This window comes from Somniosus microcephalus, chromosome 6 (genome assembly GCF_052327205.1).
Source record: "Somniosus microcephalus isolate GS21.2 chromosome 6, FLI_Smic_1.0, whole genome shotgun sequence".
Classification (NCBI taxonomy): domain Eukaryota; kingdom Metazoa; phylum Chordata; class Chondrichthyes; order Squaliformes; family Somniosidae; genus Somniosus; species Somniosus microcephalus.
The window spans coordinates 175,235,193-175,259,008 of record NC_140992.1 but is presented as its reverse complement, the minus strand read 5'-3'; the positions used below and the strand labels follow the sequence as shown (position 1 = coordinate 175,259,008).

Below are 23,816 nucleotides of genomic sequence, written 5' to 3'. Positions count from 1 at the left end.
ATGGGATTGGGGGCAAGGTATTGACTTGGATAGAGAACTGGTTGGCAGACAGAAGGCTCGAGGGGCCGAAAGGCCTACTCCTGCTCCTATCTTCTATGTTTCTATGTTGTTAATCACCTCAAACATTTTTTCAGATACTGATAGATCTGCTGTGTATATCCAGCATTTTCTATTTTTATTTAGGATTGTAATGAGATTGAGTTAGTCTGATTTTAACTAAATCTGTTTCAAGTAATCTTAATTCATACAAATTCATGTAGATTGCAATTTATGTTAACTATACAAGATTAAAAAATACCACTGGAAACCAAAACATAGCTTTATGGTGACCAGATGGCCATTCTTTCAATCACACACATAGGTATACATTGACGGCAGTACTAGTTCTTGAAAAATAACTGCATTTTAACCCCGCACATTTAATGGAATGGGTAGGGAGGAGGAGGAGATAAATACTCATCCCTGTTTTCAAATCCCTCCAAGAGACAACTCTTCCCTACCTCTGTAACCTCTTCCAGCCTACAACCCTCCAAGATCTCTGCACTCCTCCAATGCCTCTTGCGCATCCCCGATTTTCATTGTTCCACCATTGGTAGCCATGCCTTTTGCTGCCAAGGCCCTAAGCTCTGGAATTCCATCCCTAAACCTTTCTATCTCTCGCTCCTCCTTTAAAATGTTCATTAAAATCTACCTCTTCACCTGTCCGAATATCTCCTTATGTGGCACAGTGTCAAATTTTGTTTGTGAACGCTCCTGTGAAGTGCCTTGGGACATTTTGCTATGTTAAAGGTGCTATATAAATACAAGTTGTTGTTGTCAAAACTGACAAGATCGTTTGTTGCTTTCTAGTGGCACCAGGAGCCCTCTGGTTCCTTGTCCCAATGGCCATTCTTCACAGTGTAAGCCTAGACAGTGACTATGGGCAGGCTAATCAACTGCAGGATCCTCACAACTAAGCGTGATCCTGTTTACAATAGATTCATTGGCCAGCGGTCATAATTAGGAACTCTGGCCAATTTTCCCCTTCCTAATCCAGAGTTATTGAGGCCAGTTGTAGCACTCCTACAGCTAATTCAGCACAGATTCAACGTGGGACCTTCTTGATCTGCATGGCTAAGCTACTCACTGCCATAGCCAGTCAGCCATCAGGTAGGTGAATGCCCTACTTTTAACATTCTGGAAGCTTTAATGCTTTTCCACTGACAAGTAGGAGGAACTCATGGACTTCTTCCTCACCAAGACGGAGACCATCGGTTTAACTGCCTCTGCTTCATTCCTCCCAAATCTGTAACCTCCTCTATTCCTACAAACCCCCACAAGCTCTCTCTGTTCCTCTAACTCTGGCCTCTTGTGCATCTCCCCTCTCTTTGCCCCATCATTGGCAGCTGTGTCTTCAGTCGCCTAGGTCCTATGCTCTGAATCCTCCGCCTCACTTTCCTTTGTTCAGACCATTCTTAAAACTCACCTCACCCCTCCTACTATCTCTTTTGGCTCAGTGTACATTTTTTGATTATGCCTCTGTGAAGTGCTTTGGGACATTTTTCTATGTCAAAGATGCCATATAAATGCAAGATGTTGTTATTGTTGTTGTAACCTATTTGTCAATTTCAGGTCGGTTTCACACATTCAGAATTGATAAATCTGTTATTCCTGTTATCTAAAAGTTAAATCACCAGGAATTAGATTATTGCAATAAAGTGTAAATGACTCTTTAAAAGGAAACTGACAGAGGTAAAATAGCTAGAACATGCAAATGCTGAATTATCCTTTTTCTCATTGACCTTTTTATCAATTGAAGGTCACTTTTATAAATTCATCATCGACCAACTCATCCCTCTGTGTCCTCAACTGATATAATAATCAAAGAAATGTTCAATGATTACGCTACTGCAGTAACATTTGAATCACTTTCCTTGAATTAATGCAATGTAAGAATTGAACAGTTCAAATCATGTATTTGAATTGCAATGCATTGCAGGTCTGACCAGATTGATCTCCTCTTTCCAGCTGAAAGCTTCATCTTCACACCTCGTTTTTCTGTTTTTAATTTAAAGAACTTGTATGTAGGAGTAAGTAGAAGGAACGGGGAATCTTTCAATGCAACCTTCACTGAATTTACAATCAATTTTCAAGCTGTTGTTGAATAAAAGGCACTGGACTAGATTTTCTGCCCGTCTCCTGCTGGTCTTGTAGTGGATCAGAGGCTGGCACAGTCGGAAGCTTGCTCAGGGATTCACTCCACCATGTTGCTACCTTCCACCATTTCCCAGTGGGCAGACCTGGTGGCCTAAAGTGTGCTTGTGCCAATATATTGGCAGGCGCAGAAATATTAGATTAAAATGAGAGAAATACGTAGTTTAATCCCATTCCTCATAGTCTCTGCCGTTTTCCCTGATTAAAGCCTGTTATTCCTGTCTTCCAATATGCAAAGCTTGGCAGTTGGAGCCTCAGAGGAAAAATTGTCAGCTGCCTCTCTCAGTGTTCTCAGATGGCAGCCGTGCACAAGCCCCAGCAACACCACCAAAAATTTTAAACAGACAGCTCAGTAGGTGCCTTCTTCTTCCCGTGGCCATTCACAGCAAGTCTCCAGCCCCAGTCTGCCGCAACACCTGGCAGAAGCCGGGAAGCCCATCTCCCATATGCAAGTGGCATCCCCATTGTAAAATCCGGGCCACCATTTAAGTTCCTCTAATAGCCTAGTGAGTAAATGTATTACCTGGAATGGGTCAGGAGTGTTTCTAGGTTTGATCTCTGGCCTGCGCTGAGCAGGTGCTACAATGTGCCTCAATTCCCTGGCCTAGGGAGAGGGGAAAAAATTTAAACCAGCCAGAATTCCTGCTCCTGCCTGCTATCCAGTGACCCCTGCTGAAAAGTGCATTAATATGGACATCAGGTAAGGACAGGATCAGGCTCTGTGTTGCTGCCATCCTCGGTGATAGAATAGCCTGACTGTCCAGCTCACATGTGGTGCAAGGTCAGCTGGTTCGGTTACCAAAGGGCTGTCAGCACTCGGGACAATAGCGCATCAAGAGGCAGCAGGGAGGAGGTGGTCACTGGGGCTAAGGGATATGGTGAGAAGGTGGGTTGGTGGGGTTGATTATCAAAAAGGGACAAGCATTTGTTGTTCCTTTTTCTTTACCCCGTGCACGTGTGAGCCTCACCAGTGAGTACTTGCAGGCTTTGGGGGAATCACAGCTAAATTCAATCTGGGAATTTGGCTCTAATGGCCTTTTCCTATTCCTAACAATTTTCCTGTTCCTATTATTTAATAGCGAATACTGAACATTTCAGATGCTTATCTATAATGTAATGGTGCTGTTAGTCGAGCTAAAATTGCCCGGGGTTAAATCTCAATACAGATTTGATCTTAAACTTACTGGGCTGAATTTTCTGGGGTGGTAGCGGGTGAGATCGGTGGCGGGTCCGGTGGGAAAGTTATTTTTGACAGCGGGTCGGCAATCCACTGTCATCTCGCTCCCACGTGCCTTTCCCACAGGCACGTCTGTCATTGTGGAGCCGACCCGACCGGCAGCGGCAGGGGATCCAATTGAGATCATTATCAGGTAGTTGACAGGCACTTAAGAACTTTTATTTTACTTACTTTTTAAATTTCCCTGCATGGCCACGGGATTCACGCAGCTCGGGAAATACGTCTGTCAATCTGAGGCGGGAGTTCCGTGGCCATTGCTCCAGCGATTACTTGACAGCATGAAAAACAAACCAAGATAAAAACATGTTGATTACATCAGCTAACAGATTGATGGAGATTCTGTACTACTTGAAAAGCTACTGGTAAATGTTAATTCAGAAATTCCTGAAAGGATGTCAGTGCTACCCTGGAGGGTGATGGAAATATTTCTTTAATTGGCCATTCTCAGCTGTTGCCTTCCAACTCAACAGCAATTACAGTGAATTGATCTGCACTATAAAATGTTTGTGTTGTTTCTGGTCAGGTTCTTCTCACAGTATACTGTGATTGTCCAGTTACACATTAAATCAAGTCATCAACTGTAACAATTTCATTCTCATCACTCATTCCACTGGTTCAATTTGCTTTCAGTCCCTGAATATAACTAATTTAATTTTTCAGTCTGAGGCTTTGGGGGTGAATTTCTGCGAAGGTTCTCTCACTTGTCCATTGTTAACTTCAACGGAAGAGCTGCAGAAATCCCAGAAACAGATTGTAAGCACCATTTACACTGTTTGTCAGGGTATTCGCAGCTCTTCCGCTGAACTTGCATAAGATTGTAAATCCACGTCTTCACAATTACATTTAAAATCTGCTTAATTTTATATATTACCTATACACACACATCTTTTATTTGTACCAGTTACTGATACAAAAGTCTATAGCTTTGTGACTAAAGCACCAATAACTTCCCAATTAATGTACTTTTTAATTATGTTCTAGATCGTATTTGTAGATGGCGTCATATTACTTAATGATAATATTCTTTAAATATTTCTTTGTCACTCATATATAACTTTTATTATATTATTGTAGAGTAAAGATTCAACACCTACTTTGTTAGATTAAATTTAAAATATTATGTGGCCAGGGTCCCTTTAAGGATCCCGGTTGAAAATGCATCATGAATGACGTCACCAGACCCGCTCCATCTAATTGGGCCGGGTAACATGCTGGGTGGGCTTAATAGATCCCATTAAGGTAAGTTAATTTTCTGTAGTGGAATGGAGCCAGCAGCGGGGTGGCGACCCGCCACAGACACTGCCCACACCAGACCCACCAAGGTCGGCAAAATTCTAGCCACTCAGCTTTATCATCAATGATATCGTCAGCACTTTAAGACTGGGGAATACAACAAAACCTTATGAAAAGTCCATCCTCACATTTCCCCTCCAACATGTGCTCCAAACCATGCTAGTTTGCCAAGAAATGTTCTTTCTGCTTAGTTTAGTTTTGTAAAATGTAAATAAAAATGGACCTAATCCTAATCATTTTTCCACAGCCCAGCTATCATTCATTCAGTACTAACAGAGAACACACAAATTTCATTTTAAACAAAAAAACGATCCAATTGCAAAAATGCAACCATCTGTGTAACATTTGGCAGCAAAAATGGTGAATAATTGAGCAACATTGAGTGCTTGGGCGATCTTACATTGACCTTAGGATATGTGCTTCGATCAGAAATGCCATATAGCAGACAGGAATGGCAAGGAGTTTGGTCCATTGGAACTTCTTACATTGTAAGTGAACGGAAAGGAATTTCTTTAATTGGGATTACCTACAATGGGACCGAATGGGAAGGGGTTTGTTCAATTTGAATTCTGTATAATGGGAGGGAATGTGAAAGTGGTTAGCTCAATTGGAATTCTCTAAATTCGAAGTGAATGAAAACAGGTTTCTATCACTGGGATTCCCTACAATAAAAGTGAATGGCAAGGGATTTGGCACATTAGGAGTACCTACAATGAAAGGGAATCAGAAGGAGTTTGAGTCAGTGGAATCTTATAACACTGTTTAGAAGCCAAGCATCTTGCGTATTAAAATGAGGTGTATACTATAGCGAATGTCCTAAAAAGCCATACAATAGAACATGAAATATTTTGGTGTCCAGCTTCAGAGGTTGTAACTAAAAGTCCTACCAGTGGTGATATATTGCATTGAAGTTCTGACTGGTTCCACCTTAGAATCACAGGATGAGGGAATGGCTTGTGATTCCCTACATGCTGTGTTCTCAATCATGACTGTGCCACTGCAGGGAGGCAAAAGCACTATTACCCAATGTGGGTGATGAGGTGAAAATGGAGAGACTCATACTGGGCTGCTCTCGTGTATCTTGTTTGGGCCAAGGCATCAACCAGGGTTCCTGCTTCTGAATGCTATCGAGACATCAGTTTCCCTGCTGTGCCATTGTTCGGTGAATTGGACATTTTAGCCTCTATCCTGACCAACATTCTTCCCTCAACCAATACCACCACACATACTAACTGCTGAGTCATTTGATTTCTGTTTGTGGGATCTTGCTGTTTGTAAATTGACTGTTTCATTTGTTTACACATTAACACTGACCACACCTCAAAATGTATTCATTGCATGTGAAGCACTTTGGAACATTTTTGAGAGATGTAGTAACGAGCTATATAAATTTGTGCTCTTCCTAACATCCAAATCTTCCTGTCATCAACCCTTCTAAAACCACCTTACCACTCTCCCTGCAAAAAAATGACCTCCCAACTCCAATTCTCTCTCCCTGATAACATGATTACTGCTACTGTCCTGCTCAATAGCTCCCTTTCCTCTGGCTTTGATGCCCTCATCCTCTTCAAGTCCCTCACATTCTCCTGTCCCACCAGCCTTCCAGTAAAATCTCCATCTCCGCACCCTTAAATCTGAGGGTCATAGCACAGCTGGCAAAAGACTTGCCTGGTCGTTTACCGCCAGATATGGCTGAATCACCTTAAGCCATATTATGTCTCCTTTTCCAAGTTCTAATCGTTTCACTACCCCAGGATTATCCTGGATAAAGGACAACCCCCTCCTCTGACCTCCTTCCTCTGCTCTCTCCAATCTTCTGTTCCAACGTCAATTGTGCACAGCTCATTGATTATTTTCATCTCAAAAATCAAGACTATCCATTTAGTTGCCTCAGCCTTTTCCTCCTTCTCCTTCTCACCAGCTCATCCTGTCCTCCTTTTGTCCTCATCTACATGCCACACCTTGGCAACATCATCTGTAGGCATGGGGTCATACATACGCTGACAACACCTAGCCCTACCTCTCCACCACCACCGCTGACTCCTCAACCACCACTGTGTTGGCCAACTCTTTTCTAACTTCAAGCCAAGAATTAGTAAGAACTTTCTCCAAATTAACACTAGTAATACTGAAGCCATCTGGTTCAGCTCCCAGCAGAAACTTCACACCCTATCTTAATTCTATAGTCTCCCCAGTTTGCTCAGGCTGAACTTGATGGTGCGCAACCTTGGTATCTATTTGACTCTAAGATCATAAGAATTAGGAGCAGGAATAAGCTATACGGCCCATCGAGCCTGCTTCACCATTCAATAAGGTCATGGCTGATCTTCTACCTCAGCTCCACTTTCCCACCCGATCCTCATATCCCTCGATTCCCACCCGATCCTCATATCCCTCGATTCCCTATCTATCAATCTGAGTCTTGAATATACTCAATGACTGAGCATCTACAGCCCTCTGGGGTAGAGAATTCCGAAGATTCACAACCCTCTCAATGAATAAATTTTTCCTCATCCCAGTCCTAAATGGCCGACTCCTTATCCTGAGACTATGACCCCTTGTTCTAGACTCTCCAGCCAGTAGAAACAGCCTCTCAGCCTCTGTCCTGTCAAGTCCTGTAAGAATTATATACATTTCAATGAGATCACCTCTCATTCTTCTAAACTCCAGAGAAGAAATGCCCATTCTACTCCATCTCTCTTCAGAGGACAACCGTCTCATCCCAAGAATCAATCTAGTGAACCTTTGTTGCACCCCGCTAAGGCAAATATATCCTTCCTTAGGTAAAGAGACCAAAACTGTACACAATACTCCAGTTGTGGTCTCACCAAAGCCCTATATAACTGCAGCAAGAATTCCTTACTCTCATACTCCAATCCCCTTGCAATAAAGGCCAAAACACTATTTGTCTTCCTAATTGCTTGCTGTACCTACATGTTAACTTTCTGTGACTGGTGTACAAGGATACCCAGGTCCCTCTGCACACCAACATTTAGAAGTCTCTCAACTTTTAAAAATATTCTGCTTTTCTATTCTTCATACCAAAGTGAATAACCTCACATTTCTCCACATTATATTCCATCTGCCACCTTCTTGCCCATTCACTTAACCTGTCTATATCCCTTTGCAGCCTCGTTACGTGCTCCTCGCAGCACACTTTCCCACCTAGCTTTGTATCATCAGCAATCTTGGATACATTACACTTGGTCCCCTCATTTAAGTCCCTTATATAGTTTGTAAATAGCTGAAGCTCAAGCACTGATCCTTGAGGTACCCCACTAGTTACAATCTGCCAAACCAAAAATGACATGTTTATTCCTACTCTCTGTTTCTGTCCGTTAACCAATCCACAATCCAAGCTAATATATTAAACCCAACCCCATCAGCCCTAATTTTGTGTAACAACCTCTTTTGTGGCACGATTTTTAAAATTCATTCATGGGACCTGAGCGTCACTGGCAAGGCCAGCATTTATTGCCCATCTCTAGATGCCCTCGAGAAGGTGGTGATGAGCTGCCTTCTTGAACCACTGCAATCCGTGTGGTGAAGGTACTCCCACAGTGCTGTTAGGTAGGGAGTTCCAGGATTTTGACCCTGCGACAATGAAGGATCGGCGATATACTTCTAAGTCAGGATGGTGTGTGACTTGGAGGGAAACTTGGAGGTGGTGGTGTTCCCATGCGCTTGCTGCCCTTGTCCTTCTAGGTGGTAGAGGTCGCGGGTTTGGGAGGTGCTGCCGAAGAAGCCTTGGCGAGTTGCCGCAGTGCATCTTGTAGATGGTACACATTGCAGCTACAGTACGCCGGTGGTGGAGGGAGTGAATGTTTAAGGTGGTCGATGGGGTGCCAATCAAGTGGGCTGCATTGTCCTGGATGGTGTCGAGCTTCGAGTGCTTTTGGAGCTGCACTCATCCAGGCAAGTGGAGAGTATTCAATCACACCTTTTACTTGTGCCTTGTAGATGGTGGAAAGGCTTTGGGTAGTTAGGAGGTGAGACACTCGCCACAGAATACCCAGCCTCTGACCTGCTCTTGTTGTCACAGTATTTATGTGGGCTGGTCCAGTTAAGTTTCTGGTCAATGGTAACTCTTAGGATATTGATGGTGGGGGATTCGGCGATGGTAATGCCATTGAATGTCAAGGGGCAGTGGATAGACTCTCGCTTGTTGGAGATAGTCATTGCCTGGTATTTGTGTGGCGCGAATGTTACCTGCCACTTATCAGCCCAAGCCTGAATGTCGTCCAGATCTTGTTGCATGCGGGCATAGACTGCTTCATTATCTGAGGAGTTGTGAATGGCACTGAACACTGTGCAGTCATCAGCGAACATCCCCAGTTCTGACCTTATGTTGGCAGGAAGGTCATCGATGAAGCAGCTGAAGATGGTTGGGCCAAGGACACTGCCCTGAGTAACTCCTGCAGCGATGTCCTGAGGCTGAGATGATTGACCTACAGCCACCACAACCATCGTCCTTTGTGCTAGGTATGACTCCAGCCAGTGGAGCGTTTGCCCCCTGATTCCCATTGACTTCAGTTTCACTCGGGCTCCTTGATGCCACACTTGGTCAAATGCTGCCTTGAGGTCAAGGGCAGTCACTCTCACCTCACCTCTGGAATTCAGCTCCTTTGTCCATGTTTGGATCAAGGCTGTAATGAGGTCTGGAGCTGTGTGGTCCTGACGGAACCCAAACTGGGCATCAGTGAGCAGGTTATTGGTGAGTAAGTGCCGCTTGATAGCGTCTTACATCACTTTGCTGATGATTGAGAGTAGACTGATGGGCGGTAATTGGCTGGATTGGATTTATCCTGCTTTTTGTTGACAGAACATACCTGGGCAGTTTTCCACATTGTTGGATAGATGCCAATGTTGTAGCAGTACTGGAACAGCTTGGCTAGAGACGCGGCTAGTTCTGGAGCACAAGTCTCCAGCACGACAGGCGGGATTTGTCGGGGCCCATAGCCTTTGCTGTATCCCGTGCGCTCAGCCGTTTCTTGATATCACGTGGAGTGAATCGAATTGGCTGAAGACTGGCTTCTGGGATGGTGGGGACCTCAGGAGGAGGCCGATATGGATCATCCACTCGGCACTTCTGGCTGAAGATGGTTGCATCGTGATTTTCACAATTCAGATAGACAAATTATGAAAATTTCACACTCCCACTCTTCACTGAAACCCTGATGACAATAACTGAAATTTTTATATCAAAATGAAAAACAGTGTTGAAAGTGAAGGAAGCAGCTTAGTCATCATTTCTGAAAAATGGAGGATACTGCTGACTAAGTGAAAGTTTATGTATGTGGGGGAAGAACTAGGAAAACATTAAAAATGTTTTCTTTTACATTTGAGGGTATGAGTCATACTTTCCTTTCCATTTCCTGCTCCCCCTGGACTATACACCAGCGGTGTCCAGATGGTGGGCAGGTGACGTGCTGCCTGACCTCCTGCTCGGCCCCACTGCACGAGACGTTAGAGAGTGCTCGAGGGGAGCTGCTCAACCTTGCTTGCCACATTCCCTTACCACATAAGAATGAGCCTGGGATGTGGGGGAATCACAGAAATTAACTCATGCCCCACCACCCCTCTGTGGTGACTTGCATTGCTGCTCTGACAGGCAGTACCATTATTATCCAGAAAGATTTACTTTGACCAAAACTGAATGCCGTACTCCAGGTGTGGTCTGACCAGTACATTATAAATCCTTAGCAAAGGCTCAGTGGACTTGTACTCTAATGTCTTCACTGTATATCCCAACAATCCGTTAGCTGTTTTTAATTGATTCTTCATATGGTCTAGATATTGAAAGTGATGTGACTATTACTCAGGTTCCTTTTTGAGACTTCCTCTGCTCAGTCTATTCCGTTCACTGTATACTTTTTTCTCACAATCTGCAATAGTGTCAAGGGATCTTTAAATTCCACTTGAACAGGTGGATGGACCTTGCTGCTTTAACTAGGGTTGCCAACCCTCCAGGATTGCCCTGGAGACTCCAGGAATTAAAGATTAATCTCCAGGACACTGTTGCCAGCAACCCAGGGAGAAAAATTATTGGGGCATTAAAAAATTGGCTTTTTTTAAAAATTTACTTTGAATACTTTCATTTGTTAGTTATAAAAATATTGGAAATGGGAAAATAGGTTGTTCGACTGACAGTTAAGAATCATCCAATCTGGTAACAGAATCTGTTCATTTTCCAATTGGCGCGGGAAGACCTTGTGCCGTGAGGATGGACGTGTCAGGCGACTAATGGCGGGAGTGTGGGGGCGGGAGGTCATGTGATGAAACCTCTAGGAATACATCAAACCAGGGTTGGCAACCCTAGCTTTAACGTCTCACCAAAAGCCTACACCTCTGACAAAGCAGCACCCTCTCAGTACCACACTGAATTGTCAGCCTAGATTATGTGCTAAAGTGCATTGCGTTATACTCCAGAAAAAGTCACTCTCAATATTATGTTTACTTTCATTCCACTAGGAGAAACTAATTAACAAGCAAAATTATCTTAAATAAAACAGCTTGAAGCAAAAGACATTTTGGATTTTGGCACATTTTACAATAAGCTTTTATTTAAAAAAATTCCAATACTCTGGGCCAGAAATTCGGGTCCCCATGGGTGAGTACGCGCTGTGTACTCACCCGTAAGGCCAATGGAAGTGCCGGTTTTGCGCATGCACTGCGCATGTGCTGGAAACCGGAAATTCCGTTCCCTTAAAGGAAGGGGTTCGGAGGTCAAACGCATGCGCCGGAGAGGCAGCGCGTAGACCTGGAACTTCCAATTTTTTTTTACAGGTTTCTCCGTGCAGGCAAGTCCCGAGCAGCTGCGCATGAAAAAAGCAGGCGCAAGGCCTGCTTATAACAAGGTAAGAGGTTAATTAAGTAAAATTAAAACATTTTTTCCACAGGTTTATCATTTTAAAATACTTTAAAGAAAGGGTAAGTTTATTTTTAGCCCCGTTAAAAACTTTAATTAATTTTTTCAAAAATTTAAATTTTTGTTTAAAATAGTTAATTTATGTAATTTATAGTTCTTTTAAAAATGTGATTTAAAAAAAAATTATTTGAAGTTTTACTTAGGCTTTGGGGCCGATCTCTATTCATAGATTTGACAGGTCTTCCTGTCAAATCTATGAATGGAGATACCCTGCTCCGATTGGCTCGCCATGGCCCACGTGATCCCAGGGGACACTGCGAACTAACTTCGCCACTGGGATACACGAGCACTGCACACCGGCAGCTGGAGGAGGCCCAGGATCGGAAACCCACACGGGCCCACAGCACAACGGCAGGGGCGCTATATAAGTGCAGGTCGGGGGCTTGCGCCCGCGGGAAGCCTCCAACCTGAATTTCTGGCCCGATAGTTTTATATAACATTTATATAAATCTCAAGGCAGCACAGCAAAAAGATCCACTGATCGTGCAGATGCAGTAATGGTAAACTTGAGATTCTAGCATTTTATTAATGTTTTTCCTTCAGTTTGCTGTGCTTTAACTGCAGTTGCTGAGCAGGATCCAATGTGCAGATAAATTAATTTTAGTTATACATCACAGCTATGTAAAAAGATCGTGGCACACCAGATTTGCATTAATTTCCAAAATGATTGGGGGCATGGCGCGAAAGTTAAGACTGCTAGGAGTTCTTTTGTCATTAACATAATTTTATGACATATGGGATCTGGAACAAAGCAATGGGGAGGAGAATTTCATCCGACAAAATGAAGCACTAAAGTTGAACATTGACAACAGGACAATGCAAATACATATACAGTAAATAAATGAAAAACTCCACTTTGCATATGCAAATTTCAACTTCATACAAAGTAGAACAGTTGTTATAACATAGCAAGCTGTGTGATAAAAACATCTACATGTAGGCTTGACCTCTTCCTAGCTGTCCTTCATGACCAACCTTGCTCGTGAGGGTGGATGGATGGAACTTTCATTCTGCCAGCACTTGCATTGAATTGTGAAAAATATTCAGACTTTGTTCTTCCAAATTGGGATTGATTCTGCAAAGAGCATTCTGCACAATGGGCCTTGGCCATTTGCCTTGCTTTATCAATAAAAGATTATCTGTTTTTTCTAACTCTTGAAGTGAGCACATCTTCTGCAACTCCCCACTGCAGAGTGTGGATGAACAAATGTGCAAACAGTGTGAGTGTTTGGACTTTGAATTTTCACACTGCTCCTCATTGCAACCATCTTAACACTCCTACGTGTTCCTCTATAAACTACCTGCCAAACATCGCTGCCTTATCCATACACAGCACATTGCTCAGTCCTCTGACCCTGTACAGTTGAATCTGCCAACACTCAGGTTGCCACTTGGATACAATTGTGACAGTTACTGCTGTTCCTATTACTGCTACATCTGCGTGATAGCGATCTGACGTTTGGAAAGATGGTGTGCGCCCAGATTACATTTGTTTTCTTTGCAGACAATACGTTAGAATAAACCAGGAAGGATTTTTGCTTAATGTTTTGCTTACATTGTAACTTTGTTGTTCAAAATGGTAAAAATAAATTATAACGGTGTAGGAACGGAGGTTCCTAACTAAATAATTCAGCTCAACTCGATGGATTAAAAGACTGGAATTTAATAACAACGAAGTTTGCTGGATGTTACAAGGAGGGAATCAAAACACGTTCGTTCAAGATGCCAGGTAGTCGAAGACTGCTGGAAAGTTCTCTAAGCTGACGTCATGACGTCCCCACATTCTTTGCGCCACTGGCGGTCACGTGATCGGCGTCATGACGTCACCATGCAGGATAAAGGCAAACACACACTGTAAAGGTAACAATCAGTTTAAAGGTGCAGTCCCCGGCTGCACTATAATACAATTAAGGGGATTATACTAAAGTACACTGAGTCTCTTGTGGCTCCTCCACAGGCGCCCTCCCAGAATCCCCGTTAATGGCCAGTGTCAAACGAACAGGGGGCTTGATGGTTCTCTCAGAGCGTCGACGACCCTCAGGCGGCGGAAGTGGAACGTCGGGAGAAAGCATGGAGCCTGGCTGTGGTTGTTGCGGCGTGTCAGGTGCGGCGAACGCAGTGTCTGACTGTGAAAACGACGATGAGGCATTTGTAGGCGGTTCAATGGCTGGCTGTTGTAATGATGAATCGGCGTGCAACGGCGGTCGTCCTCGGCGAGGTGGCTGGGCAAGCACTATTGTTTCAGTGCGATCGAGGTGAGCGGCTTTCAGACGGTCGATGGAGACGGTGTCCGGTCTGCCGCCTACGTTGACGGTGAAATATTTCTCACCGGCAGATATGACACGAAATGGGCCGGCGTATGGTGGTTTAAGTGGGTCTCTGTGCGCGTCGTGCCTGATGAAGACATAATCGGCGGACATGAGGTCCGCAGGAACGTGAGGCCTCTGTAAGCCATGATGCGAGGTCGGAATGGGCAGGAAGTTCTTGGCCGCCTCGCGATGCTGGGTAAGCTGCTGAGTTGCAGACCACGGTTCTGTATGCAGAGGCAGGAAGTCACCAGGGACCCTCAAGGTTTGCCCATAAACTAACTCAGCTGATGAAGACTGAAGGTCTTCCTTGGGAGCCGTCCTTAGCCCTAGCATCACCCAAGGCAATCTGTCTACCCAGTTGGATCCGCGCAGGCTGGCACGAAGGGGTGCCTTAAGCGACCGATGGAACCTTTCGCACAGGCCATTCACCTGCGGATGGTAGGCGGTGATACGGTGTAGCTTGGTACCTAAGCAGTGTGCAACGGTGTTCCATAATTCGGAAGTGAATTGTGGACCTGGGTCCGATGATATGTCGGATGGGATGCCGAAGCGAGCCACCCACGACGACAGGAATGCCCTGGCAATATCAGCTGTAGTGGTAGCGACCAACGGAATCGCCTCTGGCCACCTGGTGGTGCGGTCCACTATTGTGAGGAGATGCGTGAAACCCCGTGAACCGGGGAGAGGACCCACTAGATCCACGTACACATGGTCAAACCGTCGTTCTGGCACTGGAAACTCAGCCAAAGGGGTTTTAACATGGCGGTTGACTTTCGCTTTTTGACAATCAATACAATTGTTTGTCCAATCTCGGACATCTAAGTGCATGCCCTTCCACACGAACTTGCGGGACATGAGACGTTGCGAAGCTCGCATCCCTGGGTGCGACAACCCGTGTATCGCCCGAAAGACTTTCTTGCGCCACTCGACCAGCACTATGGGACGAGGCACTCCCATGGACGTGTCGCACAAAAGGGTGGTTCCTGCTGAGTGGAACTGAACGTCAGCGACTTGTGAACTGGAAGGCGTGGTCCGGTACGCTTGAACTTCGGGGTCAGCCAACTGCTCTTCCGCTAAGCCAGCGAAATCGACGCACAGGTTAACTGCCAGGACAAGAGCGCGGGAGAGGCAATCGACCACGAGATTGTCCTTGCCCGAGACGTGTCGTAGATCGGTGGTGAATTCCGAAATGAAGGTGAGGTGGCGCTGTTGCCGCGCTGACCAAGGTTCAGACGTTTTGGCCATGGCAAACGTGAGTGGTTTGTGGTCCACAAACACGGTGAACAGGTGTCCTTCTAGCAGAAAGCCAAAATGTCGAATAGCCAAAAACAGGGCGAGCAACTCCCTATTGAACGTGCTGTACTTGCGTTCGTTCTTGCGTAGTTGGCGGCTGAAAAAGGCCAGCGGCTGCCAAGTCCCGTCTACCCACTGCTCCTGCACCGCTCCAATGGCGTAGTCCAAAGCATCCGTCGTGAGAGCGATGGTTGCACCTGGAATAGGGTGTGCCAGCATGGTTGCATCTGCCAGTGCTGCTTTGGTATCCAGGAAGGCCTGGTCCATCTGGGGAGTCCAGTTGATGAGATCTTTGCCAGATTTCCCTTTCAGTGCTTCATACAGCAGTTGCATCAACTGCGCTGCCTTGGGGACAAAACGATGGTAAAATTAACCATCCCCAGGAATTCCTGCAAGGACTTAACAGCGAGGGGACGTGGAAAAGCTGTAACAGCCTCGATCTTGGTGGCTAGTGGAATGGCGCCGTCCGATGTTATCCTGTGCCCCAGGAAATCGATGCTGGTGAGACCGAATTGGCATTTGGCCGGGTTGACAGTGAGGCCATGCTGGCTTAACCGAGTGAAGAGCTGGCGTAGATGTAACAAGTGTTCCTTGGGGTTCTTGCTAGCGACGAGTATATCATCCAGACATACGAAAAGGAAAGGCAAATCCCGTAAAACAGAGTCCATGAGCCGCTGGAAAGCCTGCGCTGCATTTTTTAACCCGAAAGGCATTCTGAGAAATTCAAAAAGGCCAAAAGGTGTGATGACCGCCGTCTTGGGAACATCTTGGGGGTGCACCGGGACCTGGTGATACCCGCGGACGAGATCCACCTTTGAAAATATTGAGTTTCCAGCCAAATGTGCTGAGAAATCCTGGATATGAGGTATGGGATACCCATCAGGAGTCGTGGCATCGTTTAGTCGTCTGTAGTCACCGCAAGGCCGCCACCCTCCACCTGGTTTGGGGACGATATGCAGTGGAGAGGACCAAGGACTGTCGGAGCGTTGGACGATCCCGAGGCGCTCCATTGTTTGAAATTCGGCTTTAGCTGCCGCGAGTTTGCTGGGTTCTAACCTGCGCGCCCGGGCGTAAACCGCTGATCCATTCGTGGTGATATGGTCTGCCACACCATGTTTCGTGACTGCTGCCGAGAAGGTAGGCCGGGTGAGCTCTGGAAACTCGCTGAGTAGGCGAGTAAACCCGTCTTGAACTGGTACCACACAGGCAACCGACCAGGACACGGCGGTGCTGCGGTGGCAGGGCACTGCGTGGTAAGTGGACGCGTGAATAAGGCGGCAGTTTTTGACGTCGACTAGAAAACCATTTGCACAAAAGAAGTCGGCTCCTAGTATGGCCTGTGACACTGTGGCAGTGATAAATTGCCAGAGGAACTGCTGACCGCCGAAAGTAACGGTAACCGTCCGTTTCCCAAAAGTGCGAATCGCCACGCCATTGGCTGCCTCGAGTGCAGGGCCGCGGCCGCCGGATTGTAGATCCAGCCTGGAAGCTGGCAAAATGCTGCACTGGGACCCAGTGTCGTAGAGGAATCGCCTCCCCGTTGTGGAATCCGTAACATAAAGTAATTTCCCCGTTGAACCGACCGCCATGGTAAATTGAATGTGCTTTTCAGGGCTTGTCGTCCTTTTCGAAGGGCGATGGCTTGCTGAAGGATTTTTTTGGGGGGAGAAACTGCAGGGAGGCTTGCAGCATCGAGCTTTGGCGCCAAAACGGGCGTGGTACGTGCACCAGCCTGCTGGAGGAGGGCTGGGCTTCGCACGCGCAGGAGAAGGGCGCCTCGTGGCTGCACAGCACTGCTGTGAGACTGTAAAAATTTTGTCTGCCTCTGCCGTGAGCTTAACACAGTCGGTGATCCCAGAGCTGGCCAAAGCTGTCTGCACCGCGTCAGGTAGCTGGCAGAGGAAAAGTTCTCGGAATAAAAAACATAGGTCTTCCGAACCAAGTAGGGTGAGCATTTGGCTCACTAATTCCGAAGGCTTTGAGTCCCCGATGCCTGGCATGGCAATGAGCCTGCGTGCGCATTCTGATTTGTTAAGGCCAAATATTTGCAGTAAACGAGCTTTGAGAGCCTCATACTTGCCCTCATCTGGTGGACTGCTCAGTAGGCTGACGACCCTCGAGGCCGTGGCGCTGTCGAGAGCGGAGACCACGTAAAAATAACGGGTCGAATCCGCTACGATCTCCCGCAGGTGAAACTGTGCTTCCGTCTGTAGGAACCAAGCTTCTGGTTGCTGCTCCCAGAACTGAGGCAATTTGAGGGCGACGGCATTTGTGCTCATGTTGAATTCTCTTCGAAGTTTGTTCGACGAGATCGGGGTCACCAATGTAGGAACGGAGGTTCCTAACTAAATAATTCAGCTCAACTCGATGGATTAAAAGACTGGAATTTAATAACAACGAAGTTTGCTGGATGTTACAAGGAGGAAATCAAAACACGTTCGTTCAAGATGCCAGGTAGTCGAAGACTGCTGGAAAGTTCTCTAAGCTGACGTCATGACGTCCCCACGTTCTTCACGCCACTGGCAGTCACGTGATCGGTGTCATGACGTCACCACGCAGGATAAAGGCAAACACACACTGTAAAGGTAACAATCAGTTTAAAGGTGCAGTCCCCGGCTGCACTATAATACAGTTAAGGGGATTATACTAAAGTACACTGAGTCTCTTGTGGCTCCTCCACAACGGGAAAATTCATCGCTCCCATTTCAAGCACAAATCCTCACTAGAAGGGGATTCAAAGTGAAACAAAAGCATGCAGCTCCCTTAGTTTAAATCTGTATTTTATGTCTCATTTGCAAACATACCAGTAAGGCAATGATCCTCTGCTTCTGCTCCAACACTTCCAACTACTTTGGAATCCAGGACCTGCAAATAGAGGAATGTCTTATATTACATGTGAACTCTATCAGGAATCAATCAGAATTGTAAGTACTCCTCTGGGTGACTGGAGGGTTTACAATAACCAGCGATTTGTCAAATACCTCCTTTTCTGTTTTCATTTTAATTTTTGCCAATTTTCTCTCTTCTCCACCCCCCACCCCCCCACCACCCACCGTCGTTCCCCCTCCACCAGCGCTGGTTCATGCTGGGTTATGTTTTCTTTCATGCCGACAGATTCCTTTACCTCACCAGGACCGCCACTCTTCATGTGTGAGCCAAGACAGTGAGTACTGGCAAGCTATTTATCTGTGGCGGGCAGAGCAGCCAGGCTCAGTCATGTCCTCACCCCACACGTATGCGCTTTCCAGCAGCACTCACTGGACTTCAGTTAGGAGCAGGGACCTTGGCTGACTTTTCCCCTTCCTTTCTCAGGGGCACAGAAATCAATTGGAGCTCCCCGACGACGACCCTGAGATCCGCTAACCCGGCACCAACTGGGAGCTGAACCTGGGACTTCCTTTCTCATCCATCTCACCGTCTGAGCCATCGGAGGAGGACCATTCCTTTTGATTTTAATAAAACTTTAATTGAGAAACTGATTCAAGCCTACAGCCTGGAAAATCCACAACCCTGACAGGACCCAATAACAACAGTCAGCATTTCAGAAAATATTTTTTTTTGGAGCATGAACAGAAAATTCCTCCCATAGGATTAGCACTGAGGGATAAGCACACAGTGGGGCCAGGTCCAGAAGAAATCCCATGTACAGGAGGGCTTAAAAAAGGGTTTGTGCAAGCCAACTGGATTTATTGTCTGTGAATCTGCAACCAGTTACTGGGCTATTTAAAATACAGAAGCTGTGCGCCAGAGTAAGGGGGATTATTCTGACAGTTCAATGTCACTGGTTCTTTTTGAAACCATACTGAATCAGAACTAATCTTGGTCTTGCCATTCTCTCCTCTCTCCTTCCCCGTAGTTCACTGAGGCACAAAGGAAGCTTTGACAATAACTGGGGTGTGTAGTCCCTCTTAGGTTGGGTGTACTGAGCTTCTTCATTGGATATGCTTGTTAACAGAGAAAACCAAGGAAATTAGAAGTCCCGATTCCTGGCCCCTCCTACAGTCCTGCCTGTCATATTTAGTTTTTGCCAATTTTCTCAACTGCCATCTCCTGAAGGTGTTGATTATGGCTGGTGTTTGGTTGCTTTGCTGGTGGATACTATCTAGTACCCCACCCAAGAACCCATTCTACACTGAATGTTGTTGGTAGCCTATCTGACTGTGGGAATCATCATACCCGAGTTTGTTCCTGCCCTCACCCAGCATTTAGGCAGAGTTTCCAGCAGGAATCACTGGATAACCCTCAGGAGTCAGGCGCTGAGAGATTTTTTTCTCGTTCTACCATGACCGAGATCAGCTAACTCAACACAAACTATGCATTAATCCTGGGACGTACTGACATGTAGGGCTCAATTTTACATTGCTTTCACCAACTGAGCCATCTGGCCAACTGTATGAAATTTATTTTTCCTGTAATGTTACTAACCAGTTGCAGGATTAAACTGAATTGCTGATACACAATTTCACACGTAGAAACACAGAAGATAGGAGCAGGAGTAGGCCATTCAGCCCCTCGAGCCTGCTCCGCCATTCAATGCGATCATGGCTGATCATCCAAATTCAGTACCTGGTCCCTGCTTTCTCCCCATACCCCTTGATCCCTTTAGCCTTGAGAAATATATCCAACTCCTTCTTGAATATATTTAATGAATTGGCCTCTACTGCCTTCTGTGGTAGAGAATTCCACAGGTTCACCACTCTCTGGGTGAAGAAATTCCTCATTTCTGTCCTAAATGGCCTACCCCTTATCCTTAGGCTATGACCCCTGGTTCTGGACTCCCCGACCATCGGGAACATCCTTCCTGCATCTAGTCTGTCCAGTCCTGTCAGAATTTTATAAGTTTCAATGAGATCCCCTCTCATTCTTCTAAACTCCAGCGAGTACAAGCCCAATCGACCCAATCTCTCCTCATACGTCATTCCTGCCATCACAGGTATCAGGCTGGTGAATCTTCGCTGAACTCCTTCCATGGCAAGAACATCCTTCCTCAGATAAGGCGACCAAAACTGCACACAATACTCAAGGTGTGGTCTCACCAAGGCCCTGTACAACTGCAGCAAGACATTCTTGTTCCTGTACTCAAACCCTCTTGCTACGAAGGCCAACATACCATTTGCCTTCTTAACCGCCTGCTGCACCTGCATGCTTACCTTCAGCGACTGGTGCACAAGGACATCCAGGTCTCGTTGCACTTCCCCTTCTCCCAATCTATTGCCATTCGGATAATAATCTGCCTTCCTGTTTTTGCTACCAAAGTGGATAACCTCACATTTATCCACGTTATATTGCATCTGCCATGCTTCTGCCCAATCACCCAAACTGTCCAAATCATCCTGGAGTTTCTCGGCATCCTCCTCACAGCACACACGCCCACCCAGCTTTGTGTCGTCTGCAAATTTGGAGATATTACATCTAGTTCCCTTGTCTAGGTCATTAATATATATTGTGAATAGCTGGGGTCCAAGGACCGATCCTTGCGGTACCCCACTAGTCACTGCCTGCCGCTCGGAAAAAGACCCGTTTATTCCAACTCTTTGCTTTCTGTCTGCCAACCAGTTCTCTATCCAAGTCAGTACCTTGCCCCCAATCCCATGTGCCTTAACTTTACATGCTAATCTCTTATGCGGGACCTTATCGAAAGCCTTCTGAAAGTCCAAATACACCACATCCACTGGTTCTCCCTTATCTATTTTACCAGTTACATCCGCAAAAAATTCCAGTAGATTCGTCAAGCACGATTTACCCTTTGTAAATCCATGTTGACTTTGTCCGATCCTGTCGCTGTTTTCCAAGTGCTCTACTATTACATCTTTTATGATGGACTCTAGCATTTTCCCCACTACCGATGTCAGGCTTACTGGTCTGTAATTCCCCGTTTTCTCTCTACCACCTTTTTTGAATAGTGGGGTAACATTAGCTACCCTCCAATCCATGGGTACTGTTCCAGATTCCATCGAATGTTGGAAGATGATCAGCAATGCATCTACTATTTCTAGGGCCACTTCCTTAAGTACCCTAGGATGTAGATTATCAGGCCCTGGGGATTTATCGGCCTTCAATCCCATCAATTTCCTTAACACCATTTCCCTACAAATACTGATTTCTTTCAGTTCCTCCCTTTCATCAGACCCTATGTTCCCCGACATCTCTGGGAGGTTATTTGTGTCCTCCTTTGTGAAGACAGAACCAAAATATGTATTAAATTGGTCAGCCATTTCTTTGTTCCCCATTATAAATTCCCCTGATTCTGACTGCAAGGGACCTACGCTTGACTTCACCAATCTTTTTCTCTTCACATATCTATAAAAGCTTTAAAGTCAGTTTTAATGTTCCCTGCAAGCTTACTCTCATATTCTATTTTCCCTTTCTTAATTAATCCCTTTGTCCTCCTTTGTTGAATCCTGAACTGCTCCCAATCCTCAGGTTTACTGCTTTTTCTGGCCAATATATATGTCCTCTCCTTGGATCTTATGCTATCCCTAATTTCCCTTGTTAGCCACGGTTGAGTCACCTTTTTTGTTTTATTTTTATGCCAAACTGGGATGAACAAATTCTGTAGTTCATCCATGTGGTCTTTGAATGTTTGCCATTGCCTATCCACCGTCAACCCTTTGAGTGAAATTCCCCAATCAATCCTACCCAACTCGCGCCTCAGACCATCGTAGTTTCCTTTGTTTAAATTCAGGACCCTAGTCTCTGAGTCAACAACTTCATTCTCCATCTTAATGAAGAATTCTATCATATTATGATCACTCCGACCCAAGGGGCATTGTACAACAAGATTGTTAATTAATCCTTTCTCGTTACATAATACCCAGTCTAAGATGGCCTGATCTCTGGTTGGTTCCTCGACATATTGGTCCAGGAAACCATCCCATAAACACTCCAGGAATTCCTCCTCCACAATATTGTTATTAATTTGGTTAGCCGAATTTATATGTAGATTAAAGTCACCCATGATGACTGCTGTGCCCTTATTGCACGCTTCTCTAATTTCCCTTTTAATGCCATCCCCAACCTACGCATTACTGTTTGGAGGTCTATATACCACTCCCACTAACGTTTTCTGCCCCTTGGTATTTCTCAGTTCTACCCATACAGATTCCACATCATCAGAGCTAATATCCATCCTTACAATTGTGTTAATCCCTTCTTTAACCAGCAATGCTACCTCACCTCCCTTTCCTTTTTGCCTATCTTTCCTGAATATTGAATACCCCTGGATGTTGAGTTCCCAGCCTTGGCCACCCTGGAGCCATGTTTCCGTAATCCCAAGCAAATCATAATCGTTTACCTCTATTTGCGCAGCTAATTCATCCACCTTATTACGAATGCTCCTCGCATTACGACACAAAGCCTTCAGGCATTGGATTTGACCATATTAGGCTGGGTTTCCTGTACCACTTGCTGAGTTGGTGTGTTGTAGGACTAATGACAGTGCCACTGACTGGTAGAATCTCCTACTCCGCTGAGCTCCCCATCTCTGCCTCTGGAGAGCCAAACACCTCCTACATCAGAAGTTTGTGGGGGGGGGGGGGGGTGGTCAAATGGGAGGTTTCCAGTGGGTAACTCTTGCTCATCCGCTGGTAGCTGCCATTGCATTGCTGTGATTGGGGGGGGGGGGGGCGGCGGGGGGCAAATCTGATGGAAAACTGGTTAAGTACCCTCCAAAACAGAAAACAGTACTCACTTGGTAAACATATAGTTGAAAGAGTGGTCCTTAAATTGGTAGCGCGTCCTCTGCTTTGCATGTTCATGTTGTTCAGTCTCATATTATTCAACCAAATTAACTTGGCAGCAGTATCAAAGATAACTCACACTAAAATCTGACCCAGGATATACACACACAAAACGGTGTGACATCTGATCAAGGGGGAAGCTTCTTCAATTCAGCAATCTTTTCAGTTATAAAAACAGAAAATTCTGAAAATACTCAGCAGGCTAGGCAGCATCTGTGGAGCACGAAACAGAGTTAACGTTTCAGGTTGATGCCCTTTCATCTCTCTCCACAGGTGCTCCCTGACCTGCTGAGTATTTCCAGCGTTTTCTGTCTTTATTTAAGATTCCCAGCATCCGCAGTATTTCACTCCATTAAGTTAGGCTACTGGAACGGCATTGTCAGACACGGAGGCCGCCAAATTCAATAACCCCCAAAAACGGGCGCGGGGATGCACGATTAACATGCGCCCGTTGAGTCGGATGCAGACAGTACGTCAACTTCGAGCTGCCTGCTGATTTAAATGATTGTAGCATGCAGCCATTGCTAACCATGTTGTTCATTGGCTGCACGCATCAGCAGGGGGACCCAGAATCGTGAGAGGTTAGCACTACTTAAAACTAGAGCAGGTACTGGGAGTCGTGGTTGAAGAGATTCTGACCTGGGGAAGAGTGAATAATGGCACAACATGGCCGAGAGCAGGCTCCAAGATTTTCACAACATGGCAGAGAGCAGGCTCCAAGATTTTCTGACGCTGCACTGGAGGCCCCGGTGGATGAGGTGGAGAGGAGGAGAGATGTTCTGTATCCACAGGGGGCCAGGAGGCCCGGCAAACAAACTATGAGA

General features: G+C 45.8%; 1 protein-coding gene across 8 annotated transcripts in view; it reads right to left on the bottom strand.

The window, feature by feature from the left end:
• The window catches only part of st3gal2 (ST3 beta-galactoside alpha-2,3-sialyltransferase 2), a 782,475-nt gene that overhangs the window by 608,922 nt on the left and 149,737 nt on the right, over window positions 1-23,816 (bottom strand). For 4 of the 8 annotated variants that reach the window (XM_085990964.1, XM_085990969.1, XM_085990965.1 and 1 more), the window contains exon 2: window positions 18,058-18,118. The exons of 1 other annotated variant lie outside the window; for it this stretch is intronic. The gene's annotated coding sequence lies outside the window, so the exon portion shown is untranslated. Of the gene's footprint in view, window positions 1-3,601; window positions 3,700-18,057; window positions 18,119-23,816 lie in introns of all 8 variants that reach the window. 3 more of the 8 variants (XM_085990963.1, XM_085990972.1, XM_085990968.1) reach the window with 1 other exon arrangement.